The sequence below is a fragment of the Dermacentor variabilis genome, chromosome 7, assembly GCF_050947875.1.
Source record: "Dermacentor variabilis isolate Ectoservices chromosome 7, ASM5094787v1, whole genome shotgun sequence".
NCBI lineage: Eukaryota > Metazoa > Arthropoda > Arachnida > Ixodida > Ixodidae > Dermacentor > Dermacentor variabilis.
The window spans coordinates 131,551,289-131,572,212 of NC_134574.1; positions in this window are offsets into that span (position 1 = coordinate 131,551,289).

The window sequence follows — 20,924 nt, forward strand, 5'->3', positions numbered from 1 at the left end:
TAACCCATACGTGGACCAATCCCGAAGTTAGTGCAGCACGAGGCCGACTCGTGGCGGAGGTGCCGTTCGCCATTAAGGAGCCCGCACACACAGCATCCTTCTTCACTGGCCATCCTTCTTCACAGAGTCGAACGACACTGAATTTTTTTACACGTTACTAAATGCTCAGTAAATATGACTTGCAGTTAGTGTGGCTCTTCTGTCCTGTTTTCATCTTCTGCGCATGCCCCCGTATTTTGACCACGGCAATAAATGGTGTTGGAAGTGAACACAGTGTGTAACCTCAGTCTTAGTCCTCTTCCTGAGCGTTGTACGTGGCTTTAATAATAATTAATCAATTAGGCCAGGCTCTGTCTTTGCCGCATAAGTGGAGTGAAACAGCAGACCGATCCCATGCGCTGGGGGAATCTATGTGAGCGAAGCTCTATGTACTGTTTGTCTTGACTGACGATCAGATAATTAGCGGTGGCGTTGACTGTGCTGTTTCAATACTTCAGCGCATATGCTAAGATAAGAGTCATTAGTTGATGTTACATTTTACTTTGCATGCACCACTGCTGTTTGTCTGCCTAGTACAAATAACACAAAGCCAGGCGCGTTTCTTTGGGGCGTTGTTGTGCGCTATTGTAGTGAGCCATCGTATAGATCTTCCGAGAAAGTTGGCACTTTCGTTGCCTAACACGACACGTCGCACTGCGGAAGAAATGTTGAAATTCAGTTGAAAATGGGGCTTTAGGTGTCAAAAGCACAATCAGATAATGAGTTGAAAGGTAGAGGGTTAGTAGAAAGGCAAAGCTACGGTTTGTGCAATGCTTTTGGGGTGGGCAACAGAACTGCCAACAGAATATTGTGGCGACGCCCCGGGAGCTCCGCAATGGACTCTGCACATGAGACGCTATAGAAAGGTCAAATCTAGTTTCAAGCGTGGCCACTACGTACGTATGGCAAACAATATCTTAGCAGCTGCCAGAGAAGATCCACGCGGGCGATCTCTTACTACGTTCGTCCTTTGCGACTCTTCGCCGAGTCCTTCCCGCCTTCGCAGAACGTTGCCTACACTTTCCTCCAGGTGACGTTCGTTTGCCGCGCTCTCCTTCGTACTTACTCCGACACGCGATTTTCTTCACCTCCAGGCGCCTTCCTCACTGCCCTGCCTCGCGCCTTCAGACCGACCTCACCTATTTGAAGAGCTCAACAGTTACACTTCCGCATGAAAGTTGCCTGGGCTTTTTCCGTGTACGGCTCAGTTTCCTTTCGTGGTAGTGCCACAAAGCTAAACTGCCACTGACGTGATTTACCTGCAATCGTCTTGTAAAGTTCCTCTCCTTTGTTCTTAATACTAACAGCTTTCGTAGGCCTGCTTTTTCCGAAGAAAACAAAGGGGATCTGTTTTTTTACCTCTCCGAAAGGCTGGCCTTCTGCGGTCATTTGTATTCATTTGGAAACATCGCCCACGTGTAGCATGCGTTGGCAAGTATGTGGTTACTACTCACAGTACGCGACCGCTCGTTAATGGAATGTGGAATGAATGAAATAGGCTTATGTCGCACTACACCAATCTAGCACCGTCGGTTTCCATTATTACTTAAGCAGAAGACCATTGAAATCATCACGCCTAACCTGCTCCTTTGTGCGAGCTTGCATATTGTAATCATGTTAATTTTCAATTTTCTTTGATTTGCAGGTGTCGCTTCGATATTATTAAGCCTTTGGGAGGCTTTCTTAATCAACTGGAGGGGGGGGGGATGATTGCACTAGTGATACATCTGTCAGCGTGCGAAAGAGAGGATGGTCTGAACTGTTTTGACATTTTGTTCAAATGAACAGCTACTGAGCTTTATCGTTTATTTTACTTTTTTTTAATTCCGACAGCCTTGCTTTCATTCTTTTTCTATGCATGTACAAACCACAAGTTCTCTTTTCAAGTTTTACTAAAATATATTCGTAGTTAGGAAGCTCTTCTGGTTTTAGCTGTCTTCGTGTTTTTTAGTGCTGTTTAGTTTTATGCTGCATCATCAACCGAATCGCTCGACAACGCGTCTTGTTGTGCAGTCATTTGTTGACACCTGCCTTGCAGTTGCCTTTACAATGTTCTAAAATTAAACGTTGTCTTCTACTAGCTAAGTATAGCAACGCATGTAGATTAATGTTTCTTTTGCTGCTTTTATAGCAAACGTAAGGTAATAACATCCACCAACCCTGGAATTTCAGTATGCTCCAGATTTTACGCAGACAAAAGAAACGTTAGTGTCTTATGTTTATGGTAGTATTAGGTCCTTTAATGAGACACTAGATCAGGTGGATTTGTTTCCAGTAATATAAAACATTGTGAATGCTGCAGTTTGTTCCGTTGCAAGACATGGAACCGTTTGCGTGTGCCACGGTTTGAATGCGAACTGTTGAGGCGAATGAACCAGTTGTTTATTTTAAATGGTTCAGCCTTTTTTAAATGGTTCACTGTTTGATTATTTCACTTAATAAAACCATTTAGGTGAACTTGTGCAGTCACTTCACAAGGTATAATGATTGCAGAAAAAGAGACGCGATTATCGAGGTCATCATGCTTGAACCACGATTTCTGTCCTGGTTTTTATTTTAAATGCTTCGTTTCATCCAAGATCGTGAACCGAAGCCAGGATCGGAACTCCCTGCCCACAGATTGTCAGGCGAGGATTCGAATTGGCCATACCACCAATGCCCAAGTGTGCAATACTACGCATCAATCATGCCGTGCCTGCCTTCCTGAGCCGTTGCTAAAGCGAATGGCTGTGTCAGGCCTTGCAGCTTTTCTACTTGGTGCCGAAAAAAGTATCGTGCATTGAAATAAACTAAAAATATATGTACTTTAATAATAGTGAATCACAATCCACTTCCAGATGTGATATGTCATAGCGCAGGACCTGTAGGTCATCTGATAACGTCTTTGGAGAACACTGAAAAGCCGGGTTTACGAGAACATGTCCACACTCACTGCATGAACAAAAGCCACATTACCATTCCCAATGCACAAATAACTCCAGCAACCCTCCACCAAGTGTCTAGCAGCGTGTGGAGTCGACTGAAGAGATGTACGCAACCTTATGGTGAACATTTTCAGCAGCGACTGTGGTGGTCACGGAACACCAGTAATCACAACTTTGTATTTTAAGACTACCATTTATCGTACAAAGTTACTCTTTTGACACGGAGTGTCAACCGGCGCCATAGTCAAATACAGTTAGCGATTCCAGAGACGAGATGCCAAAACATCGAGAAGAAAAAAGCGGAAGAAAGGTTTCTCTCTTCAATTCACCACCAGTGGGCTCGATTTCGCTCTCTATATCACTCTGAGTACGCCAAGAAAGGCGGTTAAGCTAGGAGCCCGATTTTTGGTAATCATGCCGTGAGAAGCCTACAAACAAAGATACGAAGGAAAACATAGGGGACATTACTTGTACTTATAATTGAATTAAAACGATAAATTAAAGGCACGAAAGTGGATGAAAAAACAGTTTCCCGCAGGTGGCGAACGACCACAGGTCTCTGCATTTCGCATTCGATGGCTCGATGCATTTCGCGGGCGTTGCTCCGCGCGAAATGCGTCGAGCATTATTTGACTTTCAAAAATACAGCACCAGGACAGAAATATGACCGTCCTTTGGCTCAAACAACAGGTGTTAGAGACTACTGTCGCAATGTCTGGTGTCATCTTATCGCATCTAATGCGTAGGTACGGCTAACAATACGCAAATGCCATATAGTGTTACATACCCAGCGGCCGAATAACGCATGAACAATGCCCAATGACCCATGTTGGCGGCGAATCTGTTAAAGACATTCCGGAAAGTGTGTGAATTATACCATGAATGCTAATAACTCTTAAATCATTAATGGTAAGCTTTTGGCATGAAAAAGAAACGCCTAGTATATTACCGGCTCGGCCCCCATAACATTCACCATTCTCGTGGGGGACCACCAATATGTCCTTGCTGCGATCATGGGAGGCGGTGGGCGTTTGTTCCTTATTCTAGCTCACTGCCGATGGGCATTAGGGGCCCGAGTTGGCTCAGCTGTCAGACTGGCCAATGATGGCACGCGTTACGTTTCCAGTCACATCGATCTTGGTAGGGGTCGCTGTTGCCGATGACCCTATACAAGAGCCTGACTCGGAATCGTCTGTATAGTTCGGCTTTAATGCGTAGGCTATACATAGTGGTAACCTCGGTTCCAGTATGGTTTGCTGACTTTCCACCGGCTCTTGATACCGCTGTGCAAAAATACCGGTAGAGGGGCTGGTTTGAGTGTGGGGCACTCTATCCCGGCCTCGGGCATTCCACAACGCAGGCCCATTCTAGGAATATAATCATATTACGGCACAATCTCGACTCCGAGCCTTTTGCGAGAGCTGGAAGAGCCGCCGTTTACCTTTTACTGTCCTGCGTTTTTCTTCTAATCAAATTTAGGTATAATGGTGGCGCGTTGAGATGGATATGACTGGCGAGGATAATGCGATTACTCTTTCTTTATGAAGGGTGAGTAATAGTGATGACATTAAAGAATAATTGTGAGGGGCAATGTTCTGGTAATATATTGGTGATTGTCGGTTAGCTGAGTTGAAAATTGTATTTCATTCTTTGCGATCTTCAATTCAGCCGAGGGAAATCCCGTGTCTAATGATTGCTTAAATAGCTTCAGTAAAATATTTGATCTATACACAATTGTTGCGGCTTTCACAAACTTTGGGTTAATTTCGTCCCAGCCGGGTGAAGAAGAAAGCTTAAATTTCTTAGGTACAATGGTCAACACCGACAGAACGATTCATTATACGAAGCTTAACAGTGTAGTCAGAGTATGAAAATGCTGCCAGTGAAACGCTTCGGTTGTCTGAAATATTGTGCGAACAAAACTATCTTTAATGTGGATGCACTTCTTTCGGGAGCGATGACATTCCCAGAGCTGTCGATAAGTGTTATTCTTCTTATTATTTACGGATTGCTAGAATTCTTGCGGATCGGTGATTCCCATTCATGGTATGGTATTTTGCAGATAATTTGCATGTCATAAGCGAGGTGATGTAATCCTCGGAAGTCTCTACATTCTCTAGAGGTGAAGTCCCTACCACCTCGCTTCCCAGCTTCCCAGACGTACCCGGGCTAATTTATGAAGCCACATTTCTGTGTTTGCTGTAGAGAGAGAGAGAGAGGGCTCTTTATTGGAAAAACAGAGAATTTTGCCGGCGCGTATATAACTGCTGGCATGCTACTCTGTATAGGGATGGGGAATGGGATTAAAAGATTGCTTAAAGTTAACCATATACTATGGTGTATTGCAAATTAAAATTATTCGCTGAGCCGAGATGTACTTGTTGTTTAATTCGGCGACTTTAGCCACAAGCATGCTCGAATTAGATTGAACACTACATTTATCGATGCGGTAAAAGATATCTATGAGTGTGCCGATCTCACGGATGATTGCCTCAAAGTTCGCGCGTTTAGCATTTCAAAATGCTTGGAGCATTGTACGGGTAATGCGCAGACGTAGGATCGTTCCCCAACTGCGGCAAGTTGCCATTTCATCCGTTTTCATTGCCATTGATTTGTCATTTCTTTTTTTTCATTTATTAAGCACAAGTAATTTCCCCTACGTTGCTCTTGGCTTCTTCGTTTGTTGGGTTCTCATGATCTGAGCACTACTGTATTACGACGCATTTCTCGCTGTATTCATGTTTATAGGTCGCACCTCAGATATATATGATTAACATATCTTGTCGGTGCCACGTCTTTCTTTCGGGAGGCATCGTCCATCGAGATCACGGAACACATATGTGCTACTGATATGGGTTCTCTAAAAGTGTATACATGTATGTCTATTGATTGCAAACCAGTGGAGGTATTTTTTAAGTGTAGACCTAACGGGACATGTCCATTTCGTCTGCTGCTGCAGTTCCGATTGGCTGGGCTAGGATGCACTTAGAAGGAGACAGGCGCCCCAAGCTAATCAGCACCTTCAGAGCGGACGAAATGTGGATGCTTGCGGAATACCCCCCCCCCCCCCCCCCGCTCTGATCTCGTTCCTGTATGTACACAAAAAGACGCGGCTTCGTTTTGAAACATTCCAGCGCATTCAATCGTAAGAAAAGTCGTTGAACGTAACAAGCTTTGAATGGCACTCCTTATGTTTAAACTTCGCGAATAGTTTTCTAAAAATACAAAACTAAAATGTAATTCCATCAACGTAGAAAAATATGGCATGCATACCCAAACTAACTCCTGAGGACTTACACATCGTCTGAAGGCAAGTTCATGGATTAAAAAAAATACTTTCATCTCTACTCATCTCTCAAAACTGCAGCAAGAAGTTGAGTGTTGGGTTCACTAATTCTATCTCTTACGCAGCCAGAAAAATAAAACTTTTGAAAGGACGCTCTGTGCACCGCAATGGCGGCGGATGGGTCGTTATTTCTGATGAACCGAGAAGAATGTCGAGCTACAAATGGTTTCTTAAGTTTCAATTGTTTCTGACTGATTGGCTCGGAAAAATAGACTCAGGTGTGTTTTCTGTCTCTGTCTGCAGGGCGAGTACAGGCTTAAAGGTTTTCCATCTGCATTTTGATGACGGGCAGGTGGGCTTATGGACGTTGTGGGCTTAAGTACTGGAGAATTATGAATGCTTCATGGAGCTCATGCGAACTAGTTACACTTTGGACAACTCTAATTTCACGAAGTAAAAGAAATATAACAAAATAGTTTTGTTTCTTCGCCATTATATGTTCGTCTAAAAAATTCGGGCCAACTATATTAATAAAAGTATCATGGGGTACCTGCCCTAGCGCTGTATGATCTCACCTTCACTGTGGCAGAATGCTGCTGTAAAAGTAGTTTAGAAGAGTTAACTGCTGGGCTAGTAGGGGATCTTGCGTACTGAAAAGATTTTGCGCCAAAAACAACACACACAAGAAAGACGTCGACACCACGGACGCTCGTGGCGTCGCCATCTTTCTTGTGTGTGTTGTTTTCTTGGCTCAAAATCTTCTCAGTAAACAGTAAATTAGTTCACAGCCACAGAATTTGCTGGAATCTGCTTTGTGTTTCTTGTCCGTGTTGCCTACATCTGTTCAAATATCAGCTTTCCCCCTAGATCCCTTCTTCTTCTTTCCCAGCAATTATGTTTGTACGTCTGTGTGCTTCTCTCGCTTTCATTTTATTGGTGCCTCTCTATTGTGGGGCGTGATATACCGAATGCTTCAGAATGTGCACCCATGCGACAACACGTGACAATCAGAGGCTGTGCTTGAAGGCTACGATAGTGTTTATGCTAACACAAGCCAAGTAAGCCTGTTTTAGCGTGGTGCTCATTCACAAACTGATTATATTTTACTGCACTGTGCTAAGCCATTTTTGTTGTTCAGATCAGAAATGAAACGTTCTGGCAACTTCTATTTTGGCGCAGTATTACTTAGTGCTTGTTATTTCAGGAATAAAATACATTATTGCTTGTTTATACCTTATATTGAGTCGTAAGCCAAGTTGCAATTTCTTTAAGTATTCATGAAAACTGTGCCAGCTTTTTTTTTTTTGGTAACTGGTAGCCAACTTCCGGTAATAATTTCTAGTCTCAGTAAGGCTTTAATGCGGAGAAATTCTACAAAATATTTCTTTATTGCGGGCATGTATCCATACAAAAACTAAATAAAACCTACACAGGTGAAAGCAGAGGGAAACGTGTTGAATCTTTGCCATGAAGCTTGTTTTAGTCATAGGTGCCTGTTGTCAAGAGCTCTCATTTGACAGACTAACTGCTCATTGACACGAGCACATAAAGTCGTAGTTTCGCCGGAAAGGCGAAGCACCGATTACGATAGCAAATTAGCAAGCAGCTGCACGAAGTACGGATATCATTTTTGTCGGCCGTGTAAACTTGTAAAAATTCGCTTGCTAATTAACAAGCACGGTGCCACGCGCACACAGCTAAACATGAACACATCTCATTCAATCACCAGAAATGTTGTTGTCAATCGGCTGGTTTGAGGAAGGGCGGTAGCAGCAGCGAGCGAATTGACTTCCGTGCTGCCTCTCGCTTCAACGCGAACAAAGCATCGAAAGCACAGCGCATACGAAGCTACCAGCTATCGGCGCATTTTGTCAACAATGCAGATCGCTTTGGAGATGAGGCCCGCGCACTTTGTCGAAATAGCACACAGCGTCGTAGGCCGCAGCCGCCGGAGTAGAACCCCCTCCCCCGCGCTTCCCCTCCCACCGGTGCCTAGTGCGCGAGGGAAGAAGGCGTGTTTACTTCCCGCTTTCCTCCACTACACGTGCGAGATTGAGCCGCAGTCGTCTGATGACCCTCGCATGTTTCACTCCCACATGCAGCATACGGTGCGGGACGACAAAGTTATTTTGCTAACGACGGCCGAAATATGCCTGTAGTGTCCATACAATTGTTATCGCAATAAAAATAATATTAATGTAAAGCATACACATATAAGTAGTTAGATATACGTGTGAAGCCGCTTTCATTTTATTCCATCAGAGAAGGGAAATCTGACTCTGCAGTCTCGAAAAACATAAGAATCAACATGTTGCGCGCTTTCTCTCACGCTGAGAGTAATGCAGAGGAAAGTCACGCACTACAGACAAATGACATTACCGCCCTTTCTCGCGCTCCGAGAATTCAAAGGAAAGTAGCATAGCACCAAATGGCGTTGAAGCCCAATTTTCTGTACTTGTTTTTTTATAGAAGGTGCTCGGTAAGCGGTTAACATGATCATTCAAAGAATAAGAAGAGCGGTTTCTGGCTCATGTTCGGCTTCGCGAGTAAAATGTATTGCCGGCTAGAAGGTGGAAGCCAGAAAAGTGGCTTGACTTTGATACGGCTTGAAAAATGCGCTTTCTGCAGTTGGAGCACAACCTCAGCTTTCGCCTCGTCGACACGGAAGCCATTTGCGACTAGGCTTAAAACGCAGAGGTTTCTACTTTATTCTGCATTCGCGAAAGCGCTTTGTTTTCAAGCGGGCCATACTTTTTTAGTGTCTTGCAAGATGTTGTTCACTTGCTAAGCCAGGAAAGAACCTTTCTTTTTGCTGGTGACATATTTGTTGAGCTTGGTTTTAGTGAGCCATGCCTTGGTGGAAATTATCAGTTTGCTTAAGGTCGTATACGATCCTCCTTTATTACTCTTTTTATCTCATGGTCCTGACAAGGGCTTTTCGACGAAACGAAGAAATAGAAAAGTTGCTGCTGGGCTAGTTGGTACATGATATCTAAGTTATGGGGTTTTACATGCCAAAATCACTTTCTGATTATGAGGCACGCCGTAGTGGAGGTGTCCGGAAATTTCGACCACCTGGAGCTCCGTGGCGTGCACCTAAATCTGCGTACATGGGTGTTTTCGCATTTTGGCCCCATCGCAATGCGACCGCCGAGGCCGGGATTCGATCCCATGACCTCGTGCTCAGCAGCCCAACACCATAGCCACTGAGCAGCCACGGCGAGTTACATGATAACTTGTGGTAGGTAGACTAGACGGGCAACAACCACGCAAGGAAGACGAGAATTAAAAGTACCTTATTCGTGACTGTCTTTATTCAAAGAAAAGCGGGGTAATATATACAGCCGTTCCGAACATGCAGCACTACATTGCTTTAAACACTCATCAAATTACGCCAGCCAAGGCGATTCGCAGAAAATTTTAAATCTAGTAAAGATTGAAAAAAAAATTTTTACTCAGCGCTACGCAGCACCTTCAGGCGTGTCACTGAAACACACATGTCTTTTCGTTTTAATTTAGTGTGCGTCCATTATCTCACGTGCCAGGGCATCGGTACTTTTACCGAGAATACAAACACCAGAAAACCTGGACTCATGCATGCAAGAATCACGATGCGCGGGCAATCGTGGTGAAATCTTTTTTTTATCTAAAGTTCATTTTTCACTAACCGTCGTTTAGTCACCAGCTTGTTCGGCCTATGTAAACCATAGCGCAGTTAAGTGGCATTTCATACATCACGCAATCCGAGCAGGCTACATGGGGTCTATAGCACGTCTCCAGGCCCTACCCCACATGGGTAGGGCCTGGAGGCTCTGTAAATGCGTGGGCACAGGCCAGCCAGCTCGCGTAGCGCCGTGAACTGCAGGCACCTCGAACATGTCAGCCTCGCTCCTAAATTTGTACGCAGCGTTATGTATCTGAGGCACAACCGTTGGTCCCTTTTCGATCGGTTGCCTGTCTTTTCTCCTTTCCGTCCCTTTATGAAGGAGTGTTTCCGACACTGCGAAAACGACAGAGCACGAATATCCACCCGAATGCAGCCTCGAGGCTTGATCATAGAAACATTCTCGCATCTTGTGAGGCTGCGATTTCACCGGCAACTTCACTCAAGACATCTGGAACAAATGGCCCTCTCAACAACCTTGGAATGGGCCGCGTCGATGGGTAGGAGCAATTTGCGTGAGCGCGAGCAATATGTGCAACTGTTCCGAAAAAAAATAGGTTCGTTTCTTTTAAATCTTACAAGGAAATGTATTTTGAATAATGTGCCGCTCTAAATTCACAGTAAATATGAAACTTGCGAAACTACGTACGAATTCGACACTTCCCATGGCAGCGTTCCGCAAAATATTTTGCTTCTAGAATATAACACAACGGCGGACGTGCTGCTTTTTCCAATATCCTAACTCATTGATGCTGCATTTGTAATTAAAATTTTAGTTCAATTCTATTCAATGCCTCTTAATGTAGGCTGATGTGCGTAGAGTCCGAAAGGAACTATAGATATTGCTGTCGCATTTTTATGGTTAGTGTGCATTCAGTTGTCAGAAAAAGTTGCTAGCCGTATTCCGCACTCTGCTTCCCTTGAGACACCCTGAAATACGGCGAGTGAGTTGGCATTGCGAGCACTAAGCGAACGCATTGTGGACAGAGCCACAAGTTCAATCCTAGTGTTTGACTAAAGTCTATTTGGTGTTAGCCATTCGATCCCTCTTACAATGCACTCTGATGTATGTGCAGGGTCTAGTCATTCCTCGTGCGATGCGCCCTGCAAGTGTCATTCAAGTGTCACAATACTGCAGTAGTCGAAGCAATGACGTCGCCCTAATGTTTAGTCTGTCGCCGTCAACAGCGTTGTCACGCTAACGTCGTCGTCATGGCCTGCAAGCCATCGTGTTCGTGTCGAGGTTTTGTCCTTCTTCTAACAACCTGGCTTCCTCTTGTCCTTCGTCCGGGTTGCACTGCCCACCCATAGGATCATGTCACATGTCACACAGACACAATAGTTTACCTTAACCCCAAATGAGGTTTAACAGCTGCGAACAATATTGTTTTGCTCAGGTCCACTTCAGATGTTTCGTGGGAGCTGCGTAGTTAACACATCTTTTTCAATTCGATATTATACTTGCATTACGCTGATACATTTTAGCAGTACCCGACTCAAGGCATAAAAACTTGAGTGGTGACTCAGCAATAAAGGCTAGATAAATTCAGTTGCATTCCGTCGCGCCATTTTGAAATCCGGCATCCATGATTTACACCGCGTTCACCACATTGCAAAGCACTGATGAGGAGCACACTCGACGCACATCCTGCCTTTTCGGTGCCCGTCAGTGTGACAGAAAGCTGGGTGGCATTTCTCGTCTTTCTTACCTTTCTGATCCCGTGAAGGAACGTGGTAAAACTGTTTTGCTTCCTTCTGTTTGGTCCTTCTTAAAGCAAGGCTGTTAATGATACGTATTTATGTGAAGTACGTGTCCATTTTGTAAGCGTTTCTTTCATCATCCGTGAGACACGTTGCATCTGTGCGCCGAACAAATACATGTTAGGAAGATGAACGAAATATGTAGTGTTAAGCTAAGAAACTTTGTTGTCAATCTAATTAAGCGATATTGTTCCAAGCTTGACCGTAGTACTTATTGAGTAACGAGGGCTTTTCAGGTAAACGTGCATTGAAGCCTATTTTCGCAGATTCAGACTACACAGGCCCCCAAATGCAGATCGAAGTAGTGAAGTCAACCATCTATAGCGACATCCCTGGAAAAGTATATTGGAAGTATTCGTGCCATCACGCCACACACGTGCGTTTATTGACCAGTTGCCTGTCTCTTAGTATCAGCATACTATGTAACCTATGCAATGGGACAGATCTTGCACTTCCGCCACAATGGCCGCGGCGGAAGTGCAAGATCTTTGCAAGTGTAAGTGCAACTAACACATCCAGTAATATACCTTGCACGCATGCCCAAACGTCCGAGAAAGGAGACGGTAGAATGGTGCTACCACAGCCTAATGATAAAGCATGGCGAGCCTAATCGGGAAGATGGGGTTGGACTTCCACCGGCGGCAAGTGGTCTTTGCATTCACTTTCGTTTTCTTTATGACGTACTTTTCTATCAAAACTATCAATTCATTTTATTATGCTTTCTCTAACTTCGATAACCCCTTACAGGTACAGTCGTAATTGCATATGCGTGTTATCCAAAGGTTTTCCTGTGACATTTCACGCATTGTTTGAGTAAACTATCACTGACAAGTTGTGAGACGCATACACCCATGTATAAATTGCCACATTAGACGTCACCGTAATTCAGTGAATCGATTAAGAATATTTTCCTATACTGGACAGCGTCATACCAACATCGACCTACGTAGAGTGCGGGACTAGAGCCTCCATGGGATGAAAGGAAATATAGCCACTACATGAGGTCCATCACTTGTAAATGTCAATCTCACATGGAAGCTTCAGAAAGCTGCACGCATCGCATGATAAGCAACTTATTGGAGCCTAAGGAGGACTTCAAAGAGGCAGCGCCTAAAGCACTCACGGAGACTGTGCAAGTTCAGGTCTCTTAGGCTAAGTGCACTTCCACGTTCCCTATAGGCGCCTAACTTTCCCCGCGCTGCTGAGCGCTCTTCCGCGTCTGTCATCACGCACTTGAGTGAATCAGGTCAATAATGTTTCTGGCTTGGCTGCCACTTTGCAGGGTTGACTCCTTCTTTCGAGAGAGTGCAGTGTTCTGTGTTTCGGCGTCCTTGAATGAGCACTTCAACGAGAATCTAAGCAACCAAGAGGATGCGCTATAATTCCAAGCGAGTAAACTACACTCTCCTTCGCGAGGCGGCCTTAATGGCTTCACCCAAAGACAATGTTGTGGTGAAATGAAGTGATAGGGGGTTGCGTGGGGTTGTACGCTTTCCAGGACGTTGAACAAATGCAGTCACGAACTCAAAGCAAGAATATGCAAGCCATAGTAGGTTCAGTGTCTCTGATAATTTTCTGTAACTCACAATGTTAAAGACGTAACTCTAAATCTCGCGGTGGTCGCTTTCACTGTCGTCCTGGTTCCAGAGAGTCCCCGCACATGACACGAGATAGGAATAAATAGTTGTGATTACGATATATCCGATTGATGAGAAGTTCTTTGAAGCGACTATTTTTTCCTGGTGACCCTCACTGTTCTCGCTGAAGTGCTACCAGTACTTTTTGGTGCGCGTACATTACATTTGAGTTTGAACTTGTGAGGTTACTCCCCTTCACTTCACTTCTCTTCAGATTACTTTCCTTGAAGTGCCATCGCGCATATGAGCAAATGAGACTGGTGGCTATTGCGCATGTACTTAAATTGATGCGTTGAAAATAATGGGCTCCATCAGTACACTCCAGGCTGTAGTTACAGATAGGTTCCTTTCTAGTAATGTTGTGCTACCACCTGCCAGCGCTCTCCCATGCGAATAAGGACAATCTTCGTTTGTTGGACAGCTTAGAGGGTCAAGCACCACGTATGTGTCAAGGACTCAACATGGAGGCGCCTCAAGTTCTGCAACAATCGCGCCTGCCGGGTGTCATCATATACCCACATACATTGCTGTTGATTGACTTTGGTTACACATTCCTGATATTTCTCGCATTCTCGAACAACACCTTCTTCTTTTGCTCTCACAAAGACCTGAATCGGCTCACTTCAAGAATTTTTTATGAGGACATCCACCAGGAGCAAGATGTTCTTCTCCGTTATGATGTCTCCACAGACACTGGTGCGCTGTGTTATATATGGGAGAGATGAAGAAGTGAATCACCAAAAACTGTTTTAGGAACAGTGAATGCTACTTTTAATAAATGAGACATATGGGAACCGGATGCACATCTATACCGGCTACAGTAATCCTCATGAAATTTTAATTGTCGCATAAACAACATCAGTGCTGGGAGCCCGTGTTGTGCGGCATGCTCTTATAAAAGACATGCAAGAAGGACCCTGAAAATTGATCATATTTCGCAACTAAATGGTAGTCGATAGAGTTCGCAGTTTACTATAGACTCACGGACTTGTGAGCACTTGCTACGGGAGATAACATATAATTACCATTCCGCTCTCGAGAAAGGAAATGAAACTATATTTAAGTGGCTGGCAAGAGAGGCCACTATTACTAGTAACAACTTCACCGCCAATGTTGCCCAGTCTGCTCATGAAGGACCCATGGGGTTCCGCTTTGCAAAGACACAATGCTTCCTGGTACGCACTCTCAAGGACACTTATTGGTCGTCTCCTAATTCATGTGATTGTCGCTTTCGTAAGATGAACCCCCCTATACAAGTTGAAACTGCTTTCGCAATTCGCTGCTCCGATGCAACGTTGTTCCTTTTGACCCAGCCTTTGGGTGTAGGAGGCATTTACAAAAGTTTGCTCTTTCCGCTTTCCAATGAGTGACACATCTAAGGGTGACTGCTGTACGGCCGAAGAAGCTAATCGTATTGCAGCGCTCTCAACCGCGCTTCGTGCGAAAGAACCGCGCGCGCTGACCGTGGTGAAGTGAGCGTTCTTGACATCGGCTTCAGAGTGCGTGAGCATCTTTGGCGGTGGCGCACGGAAAGGAAGCGCCGTCGTCCCTGATGACCGACAGGCTCGACGCACAGTTGAGAGCGCTGCAATACGATGGCAGTCACGAGGGCAGTCACGCGGTTTTATTTCATATTTCGAGGGATTTCTTTACACGTCGGCGAAAAATCGCCACGCAACATGTACATTGTCGGGAAAAAAAAATAAATCGCTCCTTTCAGAAGCCCCTCAACAACGAAATGAAACGCACTTGGCCCTGAAGTGAATAATAATGATTTTTTGCATAATTGATCTTAGTCAATTAATTAGGCTGGGCATAAAAAATGCTCTAGAGGGCGCAACGTCACGGCAAACCATATGTCGTTGGTTTCATTCAGCTGAGCTTAACCACCTTTTTTTATAAAACCTTGGTTCAAGTTACGTGAAACATCTTGTATACAATATTGCCACGTTGTCATGATGGTGAAGCCCAACAGTAGCACAATGCAAGTCACGAAAATAACTTTTTGTTTCGCAAACCTGTGCACATCAAAACGAATAACGCTTTGGAAGAATGACAGCGGCTTGCACACACGTCCATCGTCGAAGTATGAGCAGCGGGTCAGACCAACACCACCTACACAGCACAAGGACTGCTCACTCCAATCTGTGACGTCACGCTACCTGGCCCGACTGCCATAGAATCTAATGAGGATGCTCCCGAGAAAGCCGTGGTCAATTTCACGTCACCTATTTCGTCATGCCTGCCGTGTCAATGGAAATTTCGGGCCAGGTAGCATGACGTCATGGATTGGAGCGGACAGGCCTTGTGCTATCTAGGGGGTGTGGTCAGACGCATACGACTATTTATACGTGATTCGTTGAATCTTCCAGCGTAATGGCTGCTGCTGGCGTAGGCGGTTATTCTAGTGAGGCATGCAATCTGGTTGCACAAGGGTCAATGAAGAGATAAACAGATAGACTCAGCGATAGATAACATACGTGAAACTTTCATTACACAAAGGTGTGTCGTGCGCTGCACGATAACCTTGAACCTATGTCATCTGGTAAAAGACATTCACCAGGAAAGGTAATTACGTACGCTTGGCAATATACGCCGTCATATATTCCTAAAATGCATGGCTATTAACATAACGCATGTAAATGCGCTAAATTCTGTTTCTTTTCAGACTTTTTGTGCGAAGAACCAGAAAAAGTACACGAAAGCAAAAAGATTTCGCAGTCCTACTTTAACTTCTCCTACAAGTTCCATATAATTCTATATGCATGCATTAAAACACAATTCAAACTTTTTTTTTATTTACTTCGCTCAGACACTATCTGAATTCCAGCTGTCTAAATAAGCCCACTTTTATCCTATTTTGCAAGTAACATTCTTTGTTGGTCTTTGCCCTAATTCATCTCACTGTGCATAGCAATCAGCGCGTAATTATGGCCAGCTCATTTTTTTAAGAACTCGAATAACCTCCTCAGCTTATTCAGAACACTTGCTATCAAAAGGGTACGCGCGATTTCAACGGTAAGAACGAAGACAGGCGAATCAAAAGTTCTCGGATAAAAATTATTCTCCGGCATTTAAGCCTGTACGTTTATAAAATTTCCCATCCCACGCAGCATGCCCTCTCGGGAGCAATACCTTTTATAATGTCAAGGCCTATTCAGAGAAAGAGCGCTGGGAAATCGGTCCTACGTGCAGCATAGAAAGTATTTACTGCTGTGGAACTGCGAAGCCATTCACATATTTCATCCTATGTCGCAGGGCTATTCCGCCCCTTTAAATATGAATGTAATTACACAGGGAATAGGTGAAATAAATACCGTCGAGTACTCCATTAGTAGATAATTAAATGAAGCAGCCGTAAGCCTGTGCAATAATGGCAAATTTATATTTAAATAAAAGAAAGGAAGCTCTTATTGCATTTTTACCGGTACTGACAGCATGCGCGTGCGCTTATGAAGAGCTTTGAGAAATCAACTTGCCTGCTTAATGTTTCACTGTAGTTTTTTAAAGCACATTTACTACACTGGAATACAGAATGCACTGATCTTTTAGAGAGAAGGTCTGTTCATGATAGGCCAGGTTTACTTACGTGTTTCCTGCAAGAAAGATTCGGTCGAGGGTAGCGCTCCCGGGCACTTCATTGATGAGATGGACATACTTTTGGTGGTTTTAATAAACACCGCCCTTTTTTATTCATTAGGCATTTATTAAAAGGGAACCAAATGATGATCGGACGTGCCACACCCCGAATGCCACTTCTAGACAAGAGACGCCAGTAAGAATAATACAAAACGCACCTAGCTAACATGCCAGACTAATTCGTGCAGGTGAAAAGCAACACGATTGAAATGTGTGGGAGTAATTTGGGAATATACCTATGTAATTATGTACCGCATTTTCCTTATTTGCTGCCAAGCCGAATGGGGACTTCAGTGCAAGCTCATTCGCGTGTACCATTGCGATTTAAGAAATATCGAGAGGACAGCGCCTGTAAAATGGCTATTCGTGCGTAATTCACAGAAGTTACGACTGAGAAGTGGTGCGCCTTGAAGACCATACAATTCCATGCGGCCATACTTCAGTCACTTTCAAAGGAAAAACCGCGCTTTTGTCTGACAAAATAAAAAAAATTTCTTTCAACCAGACATGGAAAAACACGTACTGTGCTTACTAGGTATTGCGCCTGCACTTATTTGGCCAGGAACCACAATATGCCCCTCCTCTGCAAGAGGTATTGGTGATGCGTCAACATTTCTCGCTGTCCTTTAATCAGTGCCAAGGGGCTTGGCGAAAGGTCTTGAATCAAACATGGTTCTCTGGAATTTTAGCTTGTTTCTTCCCTGTAGCAGCAGTGTGGTGGGTTGTCTTAAACGACTCGTCGTTCAATTGTGTTCTCCATCACTGAACTGTATGCACGAATCCCGAATCACCGGCGTTGTTCCGCCCACGTTTTTAGTGCAGAACGAATAATTTGCCCAATGACAATTTTGCCTTGTATTCGTTCTCTTGTGTGCTCTACCTCGTGCAGGGTTAGGCAGCCGGACGTCCGTCTGGATAACCACCCTGCCTTTCCTTGTTTCTCCCTCTCTTCTACGTTGGTTTCTCAGGGAGAAAGCTTCGCAGCCGAAAAATTTCTCCTCATCTGGGGGGGGGGGGGGGGTTAAATTGGAACCGATGCCTTGCTGGGCTGGTGAGTGTGCCAAAAGGAGCCAAAGGAGTAATGTTTCAGTGTACCACTTTAAAGCGCGGAAGGTAAGCGGACGCAATCAGTAAAGGGATATACAGGGACCTAAGTTTCATGAAAATCTGATACAGAAGAACAGTGGGACTAGATACATGAAGTTCTTTCCATTTCCTTTTTGCGCTTCAACGCTATTCATTATAAAATGCTCACTAGCCAATGGCCAGGCCGTTGTCCAGCGTCTTAGTAAATGTTAATACTGAGTGGATATGAAGCACAACAGGATAACATCACATTTAGTCCGCGGTGCTTGTAAAATATTCCAATCCATTTTATCTTTTGTGTCATAACGCAAATGCGCCTGCATATAGGGATATTTCTGCGTAAGTTGCATACGGGCGATGTCCAAATTAACACGCCGCCGCCCGCTTCACCACACACTTCCTCCCAGGCAAATGCACTAAAGAGTAGTGCTAGATTACATGGTTCGAATACAATATTTCCACGCTGGGGCGACGGTGGCGAACCAGGTAGTACATAACTGTACGCATAAAAACAAGCAGCACTAAAAAGCACAATGCTAGCAGCGAGTGCGCTCTTCGTTTGACGAAATCTGATCCACCAGCCATCGTGCCTCAGTGGCGGTGAGGTTGCGCTGCTAAGAACAAGGCCACGCGGATCAAATTCTGGCAACGGCAATCACATTTCGAAAGGGCGAAATCCAAGAAACGCTCAAGCATCGAGTAAGCTTCAAAAAATCCGAGCGGGACAAAATTAATCTATAGACTCCCCCCACTACGGTGTGCCTTAAAGAGTACCGTGGATTTGGCACAGTATATTTTAATCTGGTCTTCAAGGGTATCGGTTATCAATACGTGTCTCACGGTACACTCTATCATAGTCGTTAGTAACCTCATACTTTCCAGAATGTAAACCAGTATTCGCCTGATGCACGCAACTTGATTAGACAAGATTCTTTCGCTATGTCTCCGATGACAACATTCGGGAAAGTTCCGATACATGTAGCCGCGTCTTGAGCCGAGCAGCAGTGCTGTAGCAGTGGAGAGCTAGTGAAAAGTGATCGCCCGAAGAAGAAACAATATACGCGTGTCAATACTCTCTGAGGATAGGCTCAGTCTGCTCATAGATGGCTATGGGAAAGCGGAGATCGCTTGGAGAGGCATCCGTCTGTTGTAAACAAAAGCGTCCAGCACACCGTCAGAGATGAATGCTAGTGCTATCCAATGTCATGAGAGAGCAATCTTCCTGCAAAGTATGAAAGATACACAAGATAACCTCTGGTTAGGTTTGAGAATGATGTGGTTGCGTTTCGATGCATCATATAATGCTGTAGCAAACGTTTACAAAGTTGGAAAAGACTGTACAATATAGCCTAGATATATGATAGAATCCACGAAAAAAATTGTGAACTGCCGAAAAGAAATTACGGCGTCTGGCAGAAAGCACATACACCCGTACGGGTATGGCTTTTGTTTTCATCTAACGTCATTCATTTCTCACTTTTATTCCCCATATTCCTCGAAAAAGGGATGACTGAGCATGCTCTTGCTCTTCTACAAAAAACAAAGACTATTGAGTCTTTTTGAAGCCTATTCGATGAAGGAATATCACATATGTTGCCACCAGGTGTCACTTGCGTTAACTGAACTCACGTTCGTAATGCAGCATCACCGCCAAGTAAAAAAAAAAGAAAGAAAGAATGAAAGAAAGAAAGAAAGAAAGAAAGAAAGAAAGAAAGAAAAATGAAAGAAAGAAAGGAAGAAAGGAAGAAAGAAGGAAAGAAAGAAAGAAAGAAAGAAAGAAAGAAAGAAAGAAAGAAAGAAAGAAAGAAAGTAAAGAAGCTCAGTAACGATAAATGCCTGGACTTCTAAGGGCTCGGGCCCTTTATTTATCCACCCTATATTTTGGGCCGAGTGAACTGACATCGTTACTTTTTAGGACCGGCTTGACAAGACGGTATAGATTTTCCTAGATGACAACCATGCACTTCTATTGTCGCTATCATTATCCCTCAATTTATTGTCCACCTGTGGTAAGCGAAAGCTTCTCTCAGCGATCTCAAATCAACCCTGTCATTCGCCCACTGGCACCAGTGTACGCCTGGAAACAGTGTAACTTCATCACAACACTTAGTCGTATGCCGTATTCGATGGCGTTTCCCTTCCATCCCCTCTCATCCTGTTACTGCAATAGGTAATCGATCACTTGCTCGGCAAACTACATGGCCTGACCATTTCTTGTACTTTTTAATTCTCTATAATCCTCTTTGATCCTCACCTGCAATCCTCTAAACTGAAGTAGATTTTAGCTAAAACTGTACTTAGCTTTAAAAGCGTATGAGATGCAAATATAACTTGTAGATTTCGACCTACAGGTAGCTCTCTGGCAATGAAAACGCAAGTTGTAGACAATGGAGTCTTCAGCAGTACCCTATCAAACCGAGCATCGACGTACCTTATTATATGAAGCACGAAGGTATAAATAAAATGCTCGTAAAACGGCTGCAGAGCAGAACGCGCCAGCGGTAAGTCATTAACATGCGCGGGATAAACAAGTTCACCAGAAAGAAAAGTGAGTAGTATTTTTCTGCACTCTCCTTTCTTTATGGAACCTACCTAAACGGTATGGGTATAGTGAGGAAGACAGACCATCATATTGCTTTCAGTGCGTGCAGGTGATAGAACTCGCTGCTCCTGATGTACTGAAATGTGTAAGAAACATTTGGAGTGCATCTCATAGGTGCCCGCTCCTGCGTTGAGCGTCGGCGTGCCTCGGCGGCGTAACCGAGCCAGCGAGCACAGCGAAAGAGGAAAGAGCGAACGCGGAGCGCAGCCAGTGAAGAAATACGGCGAGAGCAAAGAGAGAGGGAAGAGGAAAGCAGAGGAGAGGGGTGCAGCGGATGCATGAGGAG